The sequence below is a fragment of the Hordeum vulgare genome, chromosome 7H (assembly GCF_904849725.1).
Source record: "Hordeum vulgare subsp. vulgare chromosome 7H, MorexV3_pseudomolecules_assembly, whole genome shotgun sequence".
In the NCBI taxonomy this organism is placed as follows: domain Eukaryota; kingdom Viridiplantae; phylum Streptophyta; class Magnoliopsida; order Poales; family Poaceae; genus Hordeum; species Hordeum vulgare.
In genome coordinates, this window is record NC_058524.1 from 442210877 (window position 1) to 442233353 (window position 22477).

The following is a 22477-nucleotide window of genomic DNA, read 5'->3' on the forward strand; positions in this document are numbered from 1 at the left end:
ATAGCTGCCTCACGGAGGCGAGCAGCCTTCGCCTCCCTCTCATACTCCTCTGCCTCTCCTCCGGTTATGTAATATCTCCGTTTTACCTGAAAGTCAAAGAAGGCACGAGCAGGAAGGGTAATATGGAAAACACGTTGTCGGTTAAATATTAACCGGTATAGGAGGGATTCATTATCCCTCTCAAGGAACTGATAACGTGTCATAGCGGTGCGATCAAGGAAAGCTGTATGGAGCGGGGGATCTCGTGTGCGGATGGGTATTCCAAGAAAACTTGCTATCCGAGTGGCATAGATCCCACCAAAGAAATCCCCTTCATTAGCATTATTATTTAGCCTCCTCGCAATTATAGCTCCCATATTGAAACTTTAATCACCTGTTACTGCGCTCTTAAGAATACTAAGGTCAGGTGCACAGAGGTGAAAATGCTCAATCTTGCCGTTAATGCATCTACCTATGAAGAGGGAAAAATAATGTAAGGCAGGAAAATGAATGCTCCCCAAGGTAGCCTGCATAATATCTCTAGTTTCTCCAACAGTTATACTAGAAATAAAATCTCTAACCGAAGACTTAGGAGGATAATCGGGACTACCCCAATCAAGTATCTTGCAAATTCTATTAAAATCCTCTAAATCCATGGTATATGATTTTTCATAAAGATCAAACAGTATGGATGTCTCACGGCCAACTGCAAATTTGAATCTACGAACAAAAGAGGCAGTGAGTGAAGTATATTGTTCAAATTTGTTGGAGAGGAATTCTTCGAGCCCGGCGTTGTGAACAAATGTATCAAACTCGTCCTTTAAACCTGCATCAATCATGAATTCATCAGAAGGCCATTCTCATGGTTGTACGTGTGCGTTCCTCGGCTGATAAGGATCGGCTCCCGAATCAAGAGACGGGGAGCCCTTTTGCTTGAGGAACCACCATGATAGTTTCTCTTGAACATCTTCTTTTTCTGAAATTTTAGTGACATAAAAGAAAAGTGAACAAGGCTCAACAGAACTCATAGCAACTACTCCTACAAGTGCCTAGAGGCCATATCATGCATCAACACTACTTGGGACCAACTAAGATTAACATGAAAGCTCAAGAACAGGGTCACCAAGACAGAAAAAATATGCAACGAATAAAGCACTAGTGCAAAAACTAATTGGACCAATGGAGGAGTCACATACCAAGGAACAATTCCCCAAAACAGTTTGGTGAATGGGGCTTTGCACAAGGAGATCGAAAAATGTAGCAAGAAGAGCAAGAACACGGGTTTGAGTTGTGGAATGATTTTTTCTGGAGGTAGGAGAAGGAGATGGGAGCTGGAATAAGTGGAGGGGCTCTCATGGGACCCACAAGCCCACCAGGCGCGGCCAGGGGGGGTGCCCGCGCCTCCTGGGCTTGTGGCCCACTGGTGCAACCCCCTGACTAGCTTCCTATCTCAGAAATTTTCAAAAATTCCAGAAAATATCATACTTGAATTTCAGGGCATTTGGAGAACTTTTATTTTTGGGACACTTTTCTAAGGGACGAAAAAAGCAGAAAACAGGGAAATAGAGCTAAATTTATCATTTTTCTTCTAAGCAACAAAAAGTAAAATTTGGGACCAGAAGGTTGTTACTTCTAGATTCATCAATCTCATGGTCATCAAAAGAAATCCATCAATGAGGTTGATCAAGTCTCCTTGACAAACTTCTTTTGAATCACATAGAACCAGAGAACTTTTAAATAATCACTAGGTTACCTCAATGGGGATGTGCATATCCCCAACAAGTAAATCATACTTCATCTTGACAGTAGGTATAGGGCATTCAAAGCCTCCAATAAGAATTGATGAAGATTTCTCAATTGTATTGATGCAATGAACTCGATATTGTTCCTTCGGAAAGTGCACCGTATGTTCATTACCAATAACATGGAAAGTGACATTGCCTTTGTTGCAATCAATAACAGCCCCTGCATTGTTTAAAATGGTCTTCCAAGGATGACCTCTATGGAATCATCCTCGGGAATATACAGAATTACAAAGTCCGTTAAGATAGTAACGTTAGCAACCACAACAGGCACATCCTCACAAATGCCGATAGGAAAAGCAGTTGATTTGTCGGCCATGTGCAAAGACATTTCAGTAGGCGTCAACTTATCCAATTCAAGTCTATGATATAAAGAGAGAGGCATAACACTAACACCAGCTCCAAGATCGCATAAAGCAGTTCTAGCATAATATCCTTTAATGGAGCAAGGTATAGTGGGCGCTCCGGGATCACCTAGTTTCTTAGGAGTCCCACCCTTAAAAGTGCAGTTGGCAAGCATGGTGGAAATCTCAACCTCAGGTATCTTCCTTTTATTAGTGACAATATCTTTCATGTACTTAGCATAAGGAGACATTTTGAGCATATCTGTCAAACGCATTTGCAAAAAGATAGGTCTAATCATTTCAACAAAGCGCTCAAAATCCTCATCATCCTTTTTCTTGGATGGTTTGGGAGGAAAGGGCATGGGTTTTTGAACCCATGGTTCTCTTTCTTTACCATGCTTCCTATCAATAAAGTCGTTATTATCGTATCTCTTGTTCTTCGGTTGTGGGTTATCAAGATCAACAACAGGTTCAATCTCCACATCCTTATCATTACTAGGTTCAGCATCATCCTGAACACCACTATCAATATTATCATTAGGCTTATGTTCATCACCAGATTGTGTTTCGGCATCAGAAACAGAGACATCATTTGGATTCTCGGGTGTAACAACAACATGATTGCTAGCATGCAAGTTCCTATCATCTTTCTTTTTCTTCCTAATACCAGGATGACTAGGTGCATCAGTGTTAACTCCTTGATAATCTTGTTCAATTCTCTTAGGATGATCCTGAGGAAACAAAGGTTCCTGAGTCATTCTACCACCTCTAGTGACAACTCTAACAGAATTGTCATTCAACTCATTGAGCAAGTCATTTTGAGCCTTAAGTACTTGTTCTACTTGAGTAGTGACCATAGAGGCATGTTTACTCAAAAGCTTAAGATCATTGACATTTCTATCCACACAAGCACTTATATGACTAATCATACGAGCATTTTGTCTCAATTGTCTGCTAACATAATCATTGAAACTTTGTTGTTTGGCAACAAAGTTATAAAATTCATCGAAGCATAAGCTAGCAGGTTTATCATAAGGAATATCACTATCATTGAATCTACGAAGAGAATTTACCTCTACTACGTGTATCGGCTTATCAAGACCATGTATTCCTTCAATAGGTGGTAGATTCTTAACATCTTCAGATTTAATACCTTTCTCTTGCATAGATTTCTTGGATTCTTGCATATCTTCAGGACCGAGGAATATAATACCTCTTTTCTTCGGAGTTGGCTTCGGAGGTGGTTCAGGAATAGTCCAAGCATTATCATTGCTCAAGATATTATTCAGTAGAATTTCAGCTTGTTACACAGCTCATTCCCTGAAAACACAACCAGCACAACTATCTAGGTGGTCCCTAGAAGCATCGGTTAGTCCATTATAAAAGATATCAAGTATTTCATTTTTCTCAAGAAGGTGATGAGGCAAAGCATCCAGTAGTTGGACAAGCCTCCCCCAAGCTTGTGGGAGACTCTCTTCTTCAACTTGCACAAAGTTATATATATCCTGCAAGGCAGCTTGTTTCTTATGGGTAGGAAAATATTTCTCAGAGAAGTGGTAAATCATATCCTGGGGACTACGCACACAACTAGGAGCAAGAGAAGTAAACCAAGTCTTAGCATCACCCTTTAGTGAGAAAGGAAACAACTTAAGGATATAGTAATGGCGAATTTTTTCCTCATTCGTGAATAGGGTGGCTATATCATTTAGCTTAGTAAGATGTGCTACAACCGTTTCAGATTCATAACCATGAAAAGGATCAGATTCAACCAAAGTGATTAACTCAGGAATGACAGAGAATTCATAATCCTTATCAGTCATAAAGATGGGCGAAGTAGCAAACTTAGGATCGTATTTCATTCTAGCATTCAGAGATATTTCTTTCCACTTGCGCAATAAATTCTCAAGATCATAGCTATCCTTACAAGCAAGAAAGTCTTCAGCAACCTCTCCCTCCATAACATAACCCTTAGATATATCAGGCAATTCATATCTAGGAGAGCTAGGTCTAAGAGGTGAAACACCAGGTTCCACTTCAATAATTTCATCAGTTTCAGAAGTATCATCACATTGAGTAGTAACTCTAGCAATTTGTGCATCAAGAAATGCACCTAGTGGCATATCATTATCAAGCAAAGCATCATCATAAGCATCGTGCATAGCAGAAGTAGCATCATCAAGCACAGGTGACATATCAGGATTACCAATAGGTGGTGGTGTTGCAAATTTACTCATAACTGAAGGTGAATCAAGTGCAGAGCTAGATGACAGTTCCTTACCTGTCCTCGTACTTGAGGGCAATACTTTAGTTTTTGGATCTCTCGGATTCCTCATAGTGATCAATAGACGTAAATCCCAAGTGACTCGGAGAATAGAACTATGCTTCCCCGGCAACAGCGCCAGAAAAAGGCCTTTATAACCCACAAGTATAGGGGATCGCAACAATTTTCGAGGGTAGAGTATTCAACCCAAATTTGTTGATTTGACACAAGGGGAAGCCAATAAATATTATCGAGTATTAGCAGTTGAGTTGTCAATTCAACCACACCTGAAAGAGTTAGTATCTGCAGCAAAGTTTCAATAGAAAAGTAGTGTGATAGTAACAGTAGCAGCAGTAACAGTAGCAGTAGTGACAGCAGCAGTAGTGACAGCAGTAGCGGTAAAGTAACTTAGCAAGGACGAGTAGGAAAAGACTCGTAGGCATTGGACCGGTGATGGATAATTATGTCGGATGACATTCATCATGTAACAGTTATAACATGGGGTGATTTGTAACTAGCTCCAGTTCGTCAATGTAATGTAGGCATATATTCTGTATTTAGTCATACATGCTTAAGGAAAAGAACTTGCATGACATCTATATTGCCCATCCCTCCTGTAGCAGCGCGGTCCTAATGGAAACTAAGGGATATTAAGGTCTCCTTTTAATAGATAACCGGAACAAAGCATTAGCACATAGTAAATACATGAACTCCTCATACTATGGTCATCTCCGGGAGTGGTTCCGGCTATTGTCACTCCAGGGTTGCCGGGTCATAATACATAGTAGGTGACTACAACTTGCAAGATAGGATCTAGAACACACATATATTGATGAAAACATAATAGGTTCAGATCTGAAATCATGGTACTCGGGCCCTAGTGACAAGCATTAAGCATAGGAAAGTAGTAGCAACATCAATCTTAGAACATAGTGGATACTAGGGACCAAACCCCATCAAAACTTACTCGATTCCATGATATATCTCATCCAACCCATCACCGTCCAGAAAGCCTACATGAGATTACTCACGAACGGTGAAGAGCATCATGGAATTGGCAATGAAGGATGGTTGGCGATGACGACGACGTCGATCTCCCCTCTCCGGAGCCCAGAACGGACTCCACATCTGCCCTCCAGAGGAAGAACATGTGGTGGCGGCAGCTCCGTGTCGTGAAACGCGATGAACTCTTCTCTCTTTATTTTTTCTGGGCGAGAGAGAATATATAGAGCTGGAGTTGGAGGTTGCGGAACCACGAGGGCCTTACAAGCCTGCCAGGCACGGCCAGGGGGGCCCGCGCCTCCTAGGCTTGTGGGCTCCTGGCTCCGCGTCTCCAGGTAATTCTTGCGCTAGTATTTTTTATATATTCCACAAAAAATCCTTGTAAATTTCCAGGTCATGCCGAGAACTTTTTTTCTGTGCAAAAACAACACCATGGCAATTCTGCTGAAAACAACGTCAGTCCGGGTTAGTTCCATTCAAATCATGCAAATTTGAGTCCAAAACAAGGGCAAAAGAGTTTGGAAAAGTAGATACGATGGAGTAGTATCAGCGACTTAGTGCTTCGATTGATTCAAGATCATACTGCATGCACAAGCTCTCGTCTCTGTGGGAAGGGCCTTTCATTGTCAGCGAAAAACCTTCACAGCGGCTCTTATTATTTGATTGATCTTCACCCTGACAAGCCAACCTCGAAGGAAGAAACAACCCACCTGCGGAACATTGCTCATCTGCAGCCTTACTACACCTAGAGCCATTGGCTCCTTGTCCATATACATAGTTTAGTATTTGTGTACTCTTTATATCACTTTAATAAAGCCGGCGCCCACGAAATTCGGGGACTCTGCCGTTTCAGCCTATATCTTGAGCATGAGTCTTTATTTATTAAATAAGTCGCCCAAGAGGATGAGTCGCCGCCAAGGAGGCCATTCAAACATGGACGCTATTAGTATCAAAGAGAGCGAGTCGCCCTACTGTGATCAGTCAAACATAAATACTAGTAAGCAAAAGAGGATCAAGTGCCATGATGCACGGTTGAAACATAGGCGCTAATTTATGGTCATGAATGATAAAAGTTGGCTTACTCGGGAGCTACTAGTTCCCAAGTTGTTTAGCAGTAATAGCATTGTGTTCTACGTTCCTATGCCCGTTTTTCCTTGATCATAGGTCACTTGGGGGCTTCTGACTCATTGAGTCCCGCCTTAATGCCCTCTTGGCTTGTGAAAAATTAACACACTACAATGGTTATACTCGACTGTATGTTTTGTGACTCACCCATAAGCCCCGTGTACTCTTGGCAAGTCAATCCAATCTTGGACCTTGAACTTCCAAAGTTAAAACATTGAGGTGCTTGCGAGAGCCAGCATATGGAAAGTAGACAAACCAAGGGTTCACTGAACCTGCTTCACTTAAGCTTGACTTGTGCCTGATCTGCCAGTCTGCCAAATCCTCTTTGGGTACGACTAGAGCCTTCCAACCCCCTCTACCGCCATGACTCGCTGAGCTGGCTTATTTTTCACCTTATATGGTGTTATACTTTCAGGCAGAGACCCAGCAGTTGTGCTGGCTCATCCAAATTGGGTGATTCTAAAGTTCTTTTTTCCTTTCAAGGAGGGGAAGACAACACACTTCCTAACCAGCGATAGCTCAAACACACGACTTACATTACAAGGTAACGCGAGGAAAGTTTGGCATCCCTACTCATGCAAATATATAGCAGTTTCAATATACTCAAGAGAAAGTTACATGTCTCATGAAGGCCAAAAGTTTTTTCTATGTTAACCCGATGGTACGTTTCCTCCGGGTTCAGTCTTTTCCTTCAGGTTGATGCTTCGAGGGTCGCCTCGTCTAAGCCGCCTCCGGGTCACCCTGTGCCGAGTTTTTGGGGTCTTGGATCCGGAAGTTGTCCACAACACAGGTGCAATTGATTAAAGCATGAAATCCAGCTTCCTGTGTCAAGATGGTTGATGGGTCAGCATGAGAGGCAAAAAGATGTTTGCTACACCGAGGAGTCAAATCCATTGGTGCAAAACTGGGAGGCGCCACACGTTTATGATTATCATCATAGGCCGATTGATACTTCGACAAGTCAAGACTCTCAGCAAGCCGGCTTGCTGCAAGACGAACATCCTTTACTCAATGGGTGTAGTCTTCTTGCGTAAACTCTGAGCCATCATCCTTATATTTAGGAAATCCGCCGGCTATTTCGTCCGGCTTGAGTTCTGGAGCATAGGCTAAAGACCGGCTCATAGCTGTTATCAGGACTTTTCGTGTGGATGATTTCTTTATTTCCTCCTTTTGTCGGGGTATGGTTGAGAGCCGCCTCAGCACGTCCCTGATGTATTTCACCGGGTCTTTGTCACCCCATACAACCTTGACGGTGAGTAAGACGCCAACATAGAGTTGTTAGGTTAGGGTATATAGCGCCTTTAGTTTCAGCACACACTCATCCTGAAGGTTGGCGGATCGAGGGCCTGCAAGGAGCAAATGAAACATAAGTCGCCTGGCACCTTGTGTCCTTTACAGTGAATATAATAGGCACTATCTCAAAGACTTACCAAAGACAACACTAGCCATATTGGAGATGTGTCATCGAAGACCAGTCAATTCTTTTGTGACTTGTTTCATCTGACCCTCGGCGTTTTCAGCATGTTTCACCAAGGCGGTTTTCTTAGCTTCAGTTGACTCTTTGTATAGTAGGTGCTCAGCCTTGGCTTTTTCAAGTTCGGCCAAAGTGGTTGGAAGTTGTTCTTCCGCCGCAGCCCTGGCGTCTTGTTGACGTCCCAAACATTTTTCATCCCACTCAAGGATGAGTCAGCTTGACTTATAGTTTCCTACATAATGAAGCGGGATGGATAAGTTACCTGGTCGGATTGATCGTTTGATATCAAGTATCAAGAAGATTGCAAGCAATACACTTGACACTTGGGGGGCTAATGCACTTGCTTTTTCAAAGTTGTTAGACAAGACCCGACTCATCTTCAAGAAGATGACCCAGCCCTTGGGGGCTACAGGTTGAAGTTTTCAAGATTATTAGACAAGACCAGACTCATCTTCAAGGAGATGACCCGGCCCTTGGGGGCTACAGGTTAAAGTTTTCTAGATTATTAGACAAGACCCGGCTCATCTTCAAGAATATGACCCGACCCTTGGGGGCTATGTGTTGAAGTTTTCAAGGTTAATTACACGAGACTGATACGTCTCCAACATATCTATAATTTTTGATGGTTTCATGCTATTATCTTGTCAATCTTTGGATGTTTTGTATGCCTTTATACCTTTTTTGGGACTAACCTATTAACTCAATGCCAAGTGTCAGTTTCTATTTTTTCGCATTTTTGACCCATTTCAGAGGGAGTCCAAATGGAATGAAACTTTACGATGATTTTTTTGGACCAAAAGTGACCCCCGAAGGTTTGGAAGAAGGCCAGAAGAGCCAAGAGGGAGTCACAAGACCGTGAGGCGTGACCCCCCTAGGCCACACCAACCAGGCTTGTGACCTCCTCGTGGGCCCAACCGACGTAATTCCACCGCCATATATTCCCATAAATTCAGAAACCCCCAGAAAGAAACCTAGATCGGGAGTTCCGCCGCTGCAAGCCTCTGTAGCCACCAAAAACCCATCTGGGGCACGTTCTGGTGCCCGGCCGGAGGGGGATTCGGAAACGGAGGGCTTCTTCATCAACACCATGACCTCTCGGATGATGTGTGAGTAGTTCACCATAGACCTACAGGTCCATAGCTAGTAACTAGATGGCTTCTTCTCTCTCTTGGATCTTCAATACAAAGTTCTCCATGATCTTCATGGAGATCTATCCGATGTAATCTTCTTTTGCGGTGTGTTTGTCGAGAGCCGATGAATTGTGGATTTATGATTAGATTATCTATGAATCTTATTTGAGTTTCTTCTGATCTCTCTTATGCATGATTTCATATCCTTGTAATTCTCTTCGAGTTGTGGGTTTTGGTTGGCCAACTAGATCTATGATTCTTGCAATGGGAGAAGTCCGTGGTTTTGGGTTCATACCGTGCGATGACCTCACCCAGTGACAAAAGGGGTAGCGAGGCACGCATCGTGTTGTTGCCATCAAGGGTAAAAAGATGGGGTTTTCATCATTGGTTTGAGTTTATCCCTCTACATCATGTCATCTTGCTTAAGGCGTTACTCTGTTCGTCATGAACTCAATACACTAGATGCATGCTGGATAGCGGTCAATGTGTGGAGTAATAGTAGTAGATGCAGAAAGCATCGGTCTGCTTGTCTCGGACGTGATGCCTATATGTATGATCATTGCCTTAGATATCGTCATGACTGCGCGGTTCTATCAATTGCTCGACAGTAATTTGTTCACCCACCGTGATATTTGCTATTTTGAGAGAAACCTCTAGTGAACACTATGGCCCCCGGGTCTACTCCACACTATATTTTTAGCCTTACACTTTTTACTTCGTTGCACTTTTCGCCTTCAGATCTCACTTTGCAATCAATCTTGAAGGGATTGACAACCCCTTTATAGCGTTGGGTGCAAGCTAGTTTGTGTTTGCGCAGGTACTCTAGACTTGACGAAATTCTCCTACTGGATTGACACCTTGGTTCTCAAACTGAGGGAAATACTTATTGCTCCTGTGCTGCATCACCCTTTCCTCTTCAAGGGAAAAACCAACGCAAGCAAGTCTCCGTCAATGTGTCAATTTTTGGCGCTGTTGTTTGAGATGTAGCAGAAGGATTTCTGGCGCCGTTGTCGGGGAAGGACTTTTGTTGCCGTAGCAAAGACCCGGCTCATCTTCAAGAAGATGACCCAACCCTTGGGGGCTATAGGTTGAAGTTTTCAAGATTATTAGACAAGAACCGACTCATCTTCAAGAAGATGACTCGGCCCTTGGGGGTTACAGGTTTAAGCTTTCTAGGTTAATTACACAAGACCCTGCTCATCTTCAAGAAGATGACCCGACACTTGGGGGCTACATGTTGAAGTTTTCAAGATTAATTACACAATACCCATCTCATCTTCAAGAAGATGACCCGACCCTTGGAGGCCACAGAGGGATATATGGGGTAATTTATTACACAACACCATACCCCATATCTTTTCTTCATCATATTTACTAGGCCCGCTTCCAGGTCCCGACTCTTGGAGAGGCGGTTTAGATATCCTGCGTGCAACTCTTCAAAGGTCAGCTTCTCGATAATGGGAAGATCAAGTGCATCTTTCCCTTTGTCTATCTTGGTTGAGACATCCTCGGTAGTATGCTTAGCCAGCAGACTATGAATGAGCATCGTATGACCCGTCCCAGTAATGAGGACAACATCTTCCTCAAGCATGGCATCTTTTGATGACTTCAGGGGGCTTGGCAGGTTGAGATTTTCTTTCTGATTTGGATACATGGTCACATCATCAGTTTTTGGTGGGTCGGCTTGAATGTCAGGGATATTATCCATGGTAGTGTTTTCTGGAGGTTCGGTATAAGTTTCAGCTGGATCAACCGGCTAACATTAATCAGGTCTAGCGTATGGCGGGTCATATTGTGGCATTAAGCCGTTTCATAAGTTGCCTCGGTGAGAAGGCCATCCCTCTTTATTAGTTGCTCAGAAAAACGGATCAGTTCATCTGAACCGATGCGGCCAATGAGGCTTTCGAGGCCCTTAAGAAGCAACTTGCTGAGCTGCCCGTGTTGGCAGCCCTGGCTGATAAAGAGCCAATGCTCTTGTACATTGCTGCTAATTCTAAAGTGGTGGGTGTAGTGGTGGTTGTTGAACGCAAGGAAGAAGGCAAGGAATATCATGTTCAACAGCCAGTGTATTTTGTCAGTGAAGTGTTGCCCTTGTCCAAACAACGATTCCCACATTGGGAGAAGCTGGCCTTTGGGATTTTCATGGAAAGTCGGAAGTTGAAGAACTATTTCTTGAGCACCCAATCACTGTGGTCAGTTCTACGCCAATTGGGGACATTATACAGAACCGAGAAGCCACTGGGCGGATTTCTAAATGCACAATAGAGCTTGGTCCTGATCATGTGCATTATATGCCTCGCACATCCATCAAGTCGCAAGCTATGGTGGACTTCATCAATGATTGGACCGAGTTGCGGATTCCGGAAGATAGGCGTGATAACACATATTGGACTATTCATTTTGATGTCTCTAGGCAGTTGGAAGGCTTGGGAGCTGGAGTGTTGTTATCGTCCCCACGAGGTGCCAAGTTTTGCTATGTTCTGCGGCTCATGTTTCCTTGCACCAACAATGGGGCTAAGTATGAGGCGTTGCTCCATGGGCTCATGATAGCTACAAAGATGAACTTGAGCCGGGTCAGTTGCTTAGGCGACTCAGATTTGGTGGCTTAGCAAGTATCAAGAACCTGGGATTCCAAAGATCCATTGATGACGGCTTATCAACGTGCGCTAACTGAGGTGGTGGGTTATTTCAACGGCTACCACGTTGATCATATTGATCATCGACAGAACGAGGCGGCTGATGGTATATCCCGACTCGGATCACAACGTAAGCCCATTCCCCCCAATGTGTTCTTGGATGTCTTACATAACCCTTTTGTGAAGTTACTTTTTGAAGAAGACACAGCGGTTCCTGACCCGGAATCACAGTTGGTGGCGTCTCTCCGGGCGATTACTGACTTGACGGTACCTTATATGGATTATCTAGCTTGAGGCGAGTTGACAACTGATGAAGTTTTTGCTAGACAAATCGGGCGGCGCTGCAAGTCCATGGTTATACATCGAGGCGAGTTACACAAGCGAAGTATTTGTGGGGGTTTCCAAGCGTTGTGTTTTGTCGGAAGAAGGGCGAGATATTCTCAATGAGATACATGCGGGCGACTATGGACATCATGCCGGTTCACGGTCTATGGTGTCAAAAGCTTTCCGCCATGGTTTCTAGTGATTGACGTCTCATGCTGATGCACAGGATATAGTGCGCCGATGTGATGTATGACAGAAGTTTGGACATCAAGTACACGTGACGTCTCAGGAGTTGCGCATGATCCCAATTACATGGACTTTTGAAATCTGGGGGATTGATATGGTTGGCCCGTTTAAAATGTCTTCCGAAAAAAGACCCATCTATTGGTGGCGGTTGATAAATTTACCAAGTGGGTTGAAGCAGAGCCGGTCAACAATTGTGAGGCATAGATGGCAGTCAAGTTCCTCAAGAAGCTGATTTTCCGTTTTGGTTATCCCACAGCATCATTACTGATAATGGTACTAATTTGTCTAAGGGGGCAATGAAGGAGTTTTGTCAACGAGAGCACATCCGGCTTGATGTATCCGTCGTGGCTCATCCACATTCTAATGGTCAAGCTGAGCAGGCTAACCAGGAAATCTTGCGTGGAATCAAGCCATGACTCATGGTTCCCTTGCAGTGCACTCCGGGTTGTTGGGTCGAAGAGCTTCCTTCCGTGCTTTGGAGGATCAGAACAACACCAAATAGACCTACTGGTTACACTCCTTTTTTCCTCGTCTATGGAGCTGAGGCGGTTTTGCCAACCGATATAAGGCATGATGGTCCCAGAGTCGCCGCGTATGTAGAAGACGATAATGAGCAAGCATGTCAGGATTCATTAGATGCTCTGGAGGAGGAGCGTGATTTGGCCGCAGCATGTTCGGCTATCTACCAACAAGACCTGCGTCGTTACCACAGTCGACGAGTTAAGAGCCGGGGTCTTCCTGGAGGGCGACTTAGTGCTTCGATTGATTCAAGATCATAATGGAATGCACAAGCTCTTGCCTCCGTGGGAAGGACCTTTCATCGTCAGCAAAAAACCTTCACAACGGCTCTTATTATTTCATTGATCTTCGCCCTGACAAGCCAACCTCGGAGGAAGAAACAATCCGCCCGTGGAACATTGCTCATCTGCAGCCTTACTACACCTAGGGCCACTTATGCATGTACATAGTTCAGTATTTGTGTACTCTTTATATCACATCAATAAAGCCGGCGCCCACCAAATTCGGGGTCTCTGCCGTTTCAGCCAATATCTTGAGCATGAGTCTTTATTAGTTAAACAAGCCGCCCAAGAGGATGAGTCGCCGCCAAGGAGGCCATTCGAACATGGACGCTATTAGTATCAAAGAGAGAGAGAGAGAGTCGCCCTATTGTGATCGTTCAAACATTGAATTTCCCGAGCTGTTTAACGCTTAGCTTAGGAATCTCGGGGACGAGATTCTTGTAAGGGGGATAGGTCTGTCACACCCTGTTTTTCACCCCAAGTTTTCTGTGTTGCAAAAATCAGAGCTTGTTAAAACTTTTTCAAATAATGTTGTGAGTGCAATGTCAGCCCTTGTTTGAGTGTATGCTTGCTTGTTTGATGACTCATTCATTAAAAACATTAATTGGTGATTTAAAATATTATTTTCCTATTTTATATCTATGTCTATTTCTAAGGCCAGTAATGATATTTCCACAAGGAAAATTACTTTCCTGCCTTTGGAAAATTCTGAGTAAATTCATGAAAGCTCAGAAGGACATATATTTTCCATATATAAGATTTTCAACCCTATTTTATATTAATATTATTTGAGTAAAACCCTGAAAACCATTTCTGTCTGTTTTAGCTTTTTGAGATGTTTCCAAAGGAAATTATCTCAGTAAATTCCCATAAAATTACAGGAGCCCTCCCAAACCATATTAGGTGCTCACCTAAAATATCACCTTGATCCAAGGTGGGGAAGTGCACTTATAGAGCCCAAAACCCTCTCTGTCCAGAGTAGAGTTGGAACAACTCTACATTGCAAAGTTTCTCCTATGGAGCTGAAACTTTGCAGAGGTGTTTAACACCCCAAATGAGGACTCCACACCAAAGATGGGATTTGTGAGACTCTGTTTGGCCACACTTCCTTTGCAAAGGACAGTACTGGTCATTTTGAGACATTTTCATGTTTACAAAGCCAAACTTGTTCATTGGAGCTCAGATTTGGTGGAACCCCATGTTTTTACCCCAAGGCCAAACCTATTAAGTTTCATTTACAGTGGTGAAGTGGAAGCACCCCAAGTCACTGTCGAACACCTACTGACAGGAAGGTAAAAACCTTCCTAGCCAATGTTTTACCCAATGTCAAGGCCCCAAACTTGGTGGGTTAGAGCACCAGAACCCCCTCAACACCCAGTCAATCAGCCCCTCCCCAACTCCAAGCACAAGTGACAAGAACTCCAATTTGAGCTGTAGGGCAGCACTGGCAACACTAGTGTTCCTTGATCCCTTGACCAGCTCGAGCTCCCACTAAACCACAACGGCTAGGCACACTCCCAGCAACACTCAGGACATGGAGGACACGTCCCAAGTGCCCCAGAGCGAGCCAGCATGCCGTGGCAAGCCAAAACTGCGCTCTGGGCGCGCTGCAGAGAGCCACCCGCAAGGGGCCGACGCTCCGGCCGGTCCCAGCCTCCCTAGTTATGTCCAAGCGCTCCCCCGACAACCATTCAATGCAAAGCTACCCCAGGGACCCTCTCCCCCTCGCGCAAGAGCTCAGGCGACGCGTGCCCGTGCGCGCCCGACGCGGCCGAGCATGCACGGTCGCTGCAACTCGTCCCCACTCGCTTTCCCTGTGTGGCCGTTGCACCCGGAGGCCCTAAAGCAGGTCCCGAACCCGTGGTTTCGCGACCAGCACCTCAGTGTGCTTGCACGCGTGCCACTGTGAGTCACCGGCGCGCCCGAGTCAGGTCACCGTCGTTGGCCTATAAATAGGACCCCCCGGCACTCCAGCACCCTCCAAGCAGCTTCAGCACAACCAGTAGACACCCCCTAGCCACCCAATCAAGCTCGCAGAACCCCGGTGCTCGAGATCGATCGAGGCCCCTCCGCCTCGGAGCTCCGGTCGATCTCCGGCTACACGTCGGCTCCGGCGCTGCTCGACCCCTCATTAAACTCCCCTTGACACCAGGAACGTTTCCCCTAACTCTCCCGAGCGAATCCATACCCCTAGCCCCTAGTTCAACACCAACCCGAAACCCTTCCGCCACGAGCACCTCGTCGCCGGCGACCCAGACCACCTCCGGTGACGTCCCGACCACGAGCAGGTAGGCGGAGGCACGAGGAACCCGTTCTCGTTCCTAGCTAGGCCTGAGGACAACGGCAGCCTTGCCGGCGTCCATCTCCACCTCTTTGGCTGGAGGTAGGAGAAGGACCCGACAGGTGGAGCCCACCTGTCGGTGTCCTGGGGCAGCCAGCGCGCGCAGCCGCTGACGCTGATCCCAGGGGCCCGCAGGTCAGGTTTGAACGTGGCCCGCGCGCGCTTGGTGGCCAGGCCTGCTGGCTGGGCCAACGGATCCAACCCCCCTATCCTTTTTCTTTTGTTTTAATCCAGCAAACTAAATGATTTTTATAAAAAGATTTTGCGAGTAGAAAAATATAATTCTTCCACCAGTATTTTTCTAAAAATGAGTACTATTTGATTCTGTAATAGTTGACATTTATCAAAAACAGAAACTATTTTGGTATAATAAAATGATATTAAAAAGCACTTGTTTGCTTCTGTTTGCTTTAAAATAAATATGCTTAGCTAATAAAACAATAGGAAACATTTTTCAAAATAATATCCTGAATTTATTCAAGCCTTGCAACATTTTCAAAAGCACTTTGTGATCTGTTTTAGTGAGAGCTAGTATTTATTTATTCCTTTCTCGAAGGTAGAGTTAACGAGTGACGGAGGATCCGGAGCGGAAGACCTCGAAGACCCCGGATACCTCGCTGACCAAGGCAAGCATGCCCTTTTGCCATGACTTAAGTAGATAAAATGATGCATGCTAGAATAGCAAGTATTTTCCCGTTGCATGTGATCACAGTGCCGGTTCATGATTGTGGTGATGGTACTGGAGGCTTCTTCGAAGCACTTGCATGCTGATAATGATATTCACATGGCTCCTCGGAGCACAAACATGATGAGCTGACCCTACCATCTACGAGGATCACGCTACTGTCATGTTGGCTAGTAGAGTATAATCACTGCATTGAGCTTGACCCTACCCCGTGAGGGTCATGATATTATCATGTTGACAAGTAATGTTATGGCATGTTATCTCAAGCATAATGATGAGTTAAATAAAGAGTTTATGAAAACCCCGTCGGGTGCCACTAATGCCCGAGGGTGATGATGAGTTGGTGATCACTTTTGGTGAAGTGATGCACCGGTGATTTTGGTGTGAGTATGGTTTCGGAAATGGATTAGATTTATGATGTGTCGACCGTCCCAACCTTACCAGTACGACCACGATACCCCTTTATGGGATGGGGCTTTGTTGATTACTCTGGTCGGTGCTAGCAAAGAGCCACATTACTAGTGGCGGGAGTGATCGGTGTCACTCTCGTGATGGGGTCGTGCCAGGTAGGACGACTATGCCATTATTATGAGTTCCAGGCACACCGTTGGTCCCTGCATGGTTGTTACACTCCAGAGTCGGTGCTCGTAAGACGTACAACATGTGGGATGGGTACCAATCGAGTGGACCTCTTTGTCTAGTATCATCAGGGGAAAGATGATGATCGGGTACTTACCTCGGGTATATGTGATATACCGCGAGTCGTGGATGACACGGAAGTTTCCCGTTTCTCGTGGGTCCAGTGTACTACCTCTGCAGAGTGTAAACTATTCTAATAGTCGTGTCCACGGTCAAGGACTGTTGGGTGGTGCTGCTTAAACTACGTCCTGAGTTTCCGCATAAACCAAGTGTGTGTGTGGGGTTAAAAAGGTGTTGTTATAATCATGATAATCACAATAATATGATCAAGTTCGGTGACTTGACATATAGAGTAAACCCGGATGGTTTAGCCCTCATCAATATCTTGAGGATATGACAAGTCCGATGACTTGGCATATAGGGTGAACCCGGTGTGTTCAACCCTTGACAGATATGTCAATATCTGTAACCTGTTCTTCAAAAGTAGTTCTTTAACTTGTTGCACATACTTGATCATACCACCACATTGCATTCCACTAAAGATAAATGTTACTGTTATTCCTTACCATATATATATCATGGTCTGTTTGCGAGTACATTCAAAGTACTCATTGGCTTGCCATTGGTTATGTTATTGACCAGACATGGAAGGACCGGAGTTTGGCGATGAGTACGCCGTCGGAGACGGACCCGCGATCTAGGACGCTTCCAAGTCAGAATGCCTGTCGGTGTAGGCTTGATGGAATGGGCACCGCTTAGCCCTTACGAGTTTCCGCTACTCGATGTATCCGTCTAATTTGGCTTTAGGCCTTGCTCTTCAACCCGACCTTCTGGTCATTGGATGTAATAATTCGGTACTTGGATGTAAGACTCTATTATTCAGTATCTGTGTTCAGTGAACATTGATCCTTGGGGTCACTGGGCACGGTGAACTCGACTTGCTAGTCGGGGTCCCCACAGAACTGGTATCAGAGCCATCCTGACTATAGGAAGCCTTAGATAGCATGGACGTTAACCAAGAACGTTAGGACGCCAGCCTTGCACAAAACTCTTGCACATACAACCTCCTGACTTCTCTCCTATGCCTTGTAGATGGCTGCCGTACCTGAGACGCTTCTGGACACTGGCTTTCCACTACTTCTGGTGGATTGTCTCGAGAAGTGCCACGTACGACGCACGCCCATCTTCCTCTACCACGAGCACTGGGTCACGCCGACACCAAGGAATATCACGTGGACGTGATAGTGAAGGCTAATGACTCCCCGTCTCGTTGGTTCTTCGAAGGACCACACATGGGAGAGCTGATGTTGGCAGTGGAGACGGCTACATGAGAGGCGCTCGTGCAACTCCGCAGCATCCTCCCTGAGATGGCTAATGAGCCTGTCACTCGTCATCTACCTTTCATTAAGGAAGGAGTGGATGGGAGTTGGACACTCACCACAACCACGGAGGATGGGATGCCACTAGGGTTTCAGACCTACTTCAGTCTCTCGTCAGACACCCTGACACACTTCCTGGTTAAGGAATCAGTCAAGCTTCGCCAGGAGCTGCACCTAGTCAAAGGCCTACTCCACACTGAGAAGATGCAGAACCGCAAAGTAAAGAAGGCAGGCGCACCTGAAGGGAGGGCAGTTGTTGCCACTAGGGGTGGTGTGTTACCCATCCAGGCAGTCCCTCTTCGGAGTCGCCGCCTGACAGTGGAAGAGTACACTGAGATCTTCGCCGCCTCGCCCAAGAGACACCGAGATGTGCGGATTCTTTCTTCCACTCCTATAAAGGAAGAGGATGTTGATGAAGATGAGGATCCTGTTGAGTCCGCCTTTGAGACCGAGTAGTCCGCCGCATAGGTTTTAGCGTAGGCAATTCGCAGTACCCCGAGTATAGGGTATCCATGTATCCGCTTTTAATTTGCGTATGTGTGCTTGATGTAAGTCACCTATTGCCTTGGGCAGCCTGTAAGTGACTACGTCACCTAGTTGTCATGAATGCAATTTCCAGTTTGTCAAAAACTTTGGTTTTAAAGACTTGGCACATGCACGTATTGGACCCCTCTTACTAGGAGCAAATCCTTGTACTCCCGAGCAAGGTGGCATTTTGACCTGTCTGTTTCTATGACAGGATGGTGAACGCAACCCGCAACAGCACCTTCGGCAACCCCGACGCCGGCTCCTCAGGGACGCCGTAGGGAACCAAAGGAGAAGCACACGCTGGAGGTCACCACGAGCAGCCTAGAGACCTTCCGCCACCACCTCCTCCTGAGAACTTGATGATGGCTCAGTTCCTTCAAGCTCTTCGATAGGAGCGTCAAGCCAGCAATGCCGCTATCCAGTAGCTGACTCAAGTCCTGGTGGACAACCCGCCGCGTAATGAGTATGGCGGTGGTCGCTCTACTCTTTCTGAGTTCATGCGGACTACGCCCGCCATATTCACGGAGTCGACTAAACCCCTGGACGCCGATGACTGGATTCGCACCATTGAAGACCTCCTTGCGTTGGTCAAGTGCACCGATGATCATGAGAAAGTCCTTTATGCTTCTCACTGTCTCGGAGGCACCGCCAGGGCATGGTGGGATGGATTCCAGATCATGCGGGCAGGGCAAGTCATCACGTGGGAGATGTTCAAGGAAGGATTTCGCGCGGCTCACATTCCACCTGGACTGATGAACATTAAGAAGCGGGAATTCCGAACCTTGAGGCAGGGCAGTGGAACTGTTAAGGAGTATCTGCAAAAGTTTAATCTCTTTTCGAGGTACGCGCCTGAAGACGTTAACACTGAGGCCGCTAAGGTGGAACGCTTCATGGAAGGGTTACAGCAGTCCCTGCAATACCAGCTGGTGGTTTGCGACTGCTAGACTTTCAGCGAGTTGGTTAACAAAGTGCTTATGCTGGAAGACAAGCGTCGTGCAATGGACGACACCCGCAAGCGCAAACTGATAGGCAGTGGAGGACCCGGTAACGCAAGACCAAGACCGTGGCAGTCAGCACCTGCAAGACCCAACTTTCAGCAGCAACAGTACAAGTACCCGGTGTTCCGCCAAAATTATCAGCCTCAGCAGCAAGTCAGGCCAGTAGTCAAACCGCCGAAAAACGGTGGAGTCAAGACCAACCCTCCGGGACAAGTCACCTGCTTTGGGTGTGGTCAGACTAGGCACTATTCCATGCAGTGCCCCAACAAGAAGCCCGACGCACCGCGTCCCAATGCACCCAACCCCGGTCAAGGTGCACCAGGAAGGAACCAGGCCCCCCGCAACCAACAGTTCAATGGTAGGGGCCGGATCAATCACATCACTGCAGAAGAAGCACAGGAAGACCCGAACTGCATTCTGGGTACGTTCCTCGTCAACTCAACTCCAGCAACAGTGTTGTTTGATTGTGGTGCCTCGCATTCTTTTGTTACTCAAGGGTTTGCGGAAAAATGCGGTTTAAAACCCACTTTACTCCGCGGGCAGATGGCAATCCAAACCCCGGGAGAAGTGTTAAGGACCAACCTAGGGTGTAGAAGGGTCGAGATAGTTATCAATGGGACGAGTTTCTTGGCAGACCTCATTGTGCTAAAATCACAAGGTGTGGAAGTAATCCTCGGTATGGATTGGTTGGCAAAGCACCAGAGTCTTTTGTACTGTGCCAACAGGGCCATCACCATGATAAGCAACCAAGGGGTCAAGGTCAAGTTCGTCTCCGAGCCAGTATCGGCTCACGCATCTCGAGTCAACAGTCTCTCCGAGGTAGAGCTTGATCGAGTGCCTATAGTCTGTGAATACCCAGACGTCTTTCCTGACGAGCTACCCGGAATGCCTCCTGACCGAGACATTTAGTTCATCATTGAGCTAATGCCCGGATCAAGGCCTATTTATAAAAAGCCTTATAGGATGGGTTCCGAGGAGTTGGCAGAGCTGAAGAAGCAGCTGGATGAGCAACTCAGGAAAGGGTTCATCCGTCCGAGTGCGTCTCCTTGGGGATCACCTGTTCTATTTGTTTCAAAGAAGGATGTTACCATTCGACTCTGCGTCGACTACCGTTCCCTTAATGAAGTCACAATTAAGAACAAGTACCCACTCCCCAAGATCAAAGACCTATTTGACCAGTTAAACGGGGCCAGGGTATTTTCCAAGATCGATCTCCGATCGGGATACTACCAGTTGAAGATCCGACCCGAAGATATACCCAAGACTGCATTCGTGACCCGGTACGGTCTATATGAATGCACGGTCATGCCCTTCAGTTTGACAAATGCCCCAACCTACTTCATGTACCTCATGAACAGGGTCTTCATGGAATATTTGGACAAGTTTGTCGTCGTGTTCATCGATGACATACTAATCTTCTCCAAGTCCGAAGAAGAGCATGAGCAACACCTGAGGCTAGTTCTGGGAAAGCTTCGAGAGCACCAACTTTATGCCAAATTCAGCAAGTGTCAGTTCTGGCTGAACGAAGTTGGATTTCTGGGTCATAATCTGACGGCACGCGGTTTGGCCGTAGATCAGTCCAAGATTTCTACAGTGACCAACTGGGAATCACCCAAGGACGTGAAGGATGTCAGGAGTTTCCTCGAGCTCGCGAGATACTACCGCAAGTTTGTCGAAGGATTCTCCAGCATCGCTCGACCTATGACTCAGCTCTTGAAGAAAGGACGGAAGTTCGAGTGGACATCGGCGTGTAAAGCAAGCTTCCAGGAGTTGAAGAAGAGGCTAACTACCGCCCCGGTATTGGCTACTCCGGACATCAACAAGGAATTTGTGATATATTGTGATGCTCGGGAACCGGGCTCGGTGGAGTCCTGATGCAAGATGGCAGGGTCGTGGCATACTTGTCACGGCAACTGCGACCGCATGAGGAGAACTACGCCACCCATGATCTCGAGCTAGCAGCTGTAGTGCATGCTCTGAAGACGTGGCGACATTACCTTCTAGGAAAGCGATGCGAGATATATACAGACCACAAGAGTCTGAAATATATCTTCACCCAGAGGGAGCTGAATGTGAGACAGCGGAGATGGCTTGAGTTAATCAAGGATTACAACCTCAGCATTCAGTACCATCCCGGCAAGGCGAAGGTGGTAGCCGATGCCCTGAGCCGGAAGGCAGGCTCCTTGAACGTCACGCTCAAGGAAAGGTTACCCGCCTTGTGTGAAGAGATGGAGGGCTTAGGACTTGAGATAGTCGAACCAGGGTACTTGGCCAACCTCGAAGTCAAGCCTACTCCGGCAGACGACATGAAGAAAGCCCAGAAGGGGCACAAGAGTATCGAAGGCCTCAAGAGGAAGGTGCGAGAAGGCAAAGCCCCCGGATTCTCAATTGATGAGCAAGGAGTACTGTGGTATGGGAAGCGCTTATGCGTACCCAACAAGGCCGAACTTAAGGACTTGATCGTGCAAGAGGCACATGACACACCGTACTCTATCCATCCAGGTGGTACCAATATGTACCAAGACATCCGAGAACGATTCTGGTGGCATGGCATGAAGAGGGAAATTGGCTCCTATGTCGCTAAATGCGATGTATGTCAGCGAGTCAAGGCTGAACACCAGCGACCCGCTGGATTACTACAACCTCTTCAAGTGCCGGAATGGAAGTGGGATATAGTCGGCATGGACTTCATCATCGGGTTGCCCCGGTCGATTAAGGGACATAACTCCATTTGGGTCATAGTTGATCATTTGACCAAGGTGGCCCATTTCATCCCCGTTAACAC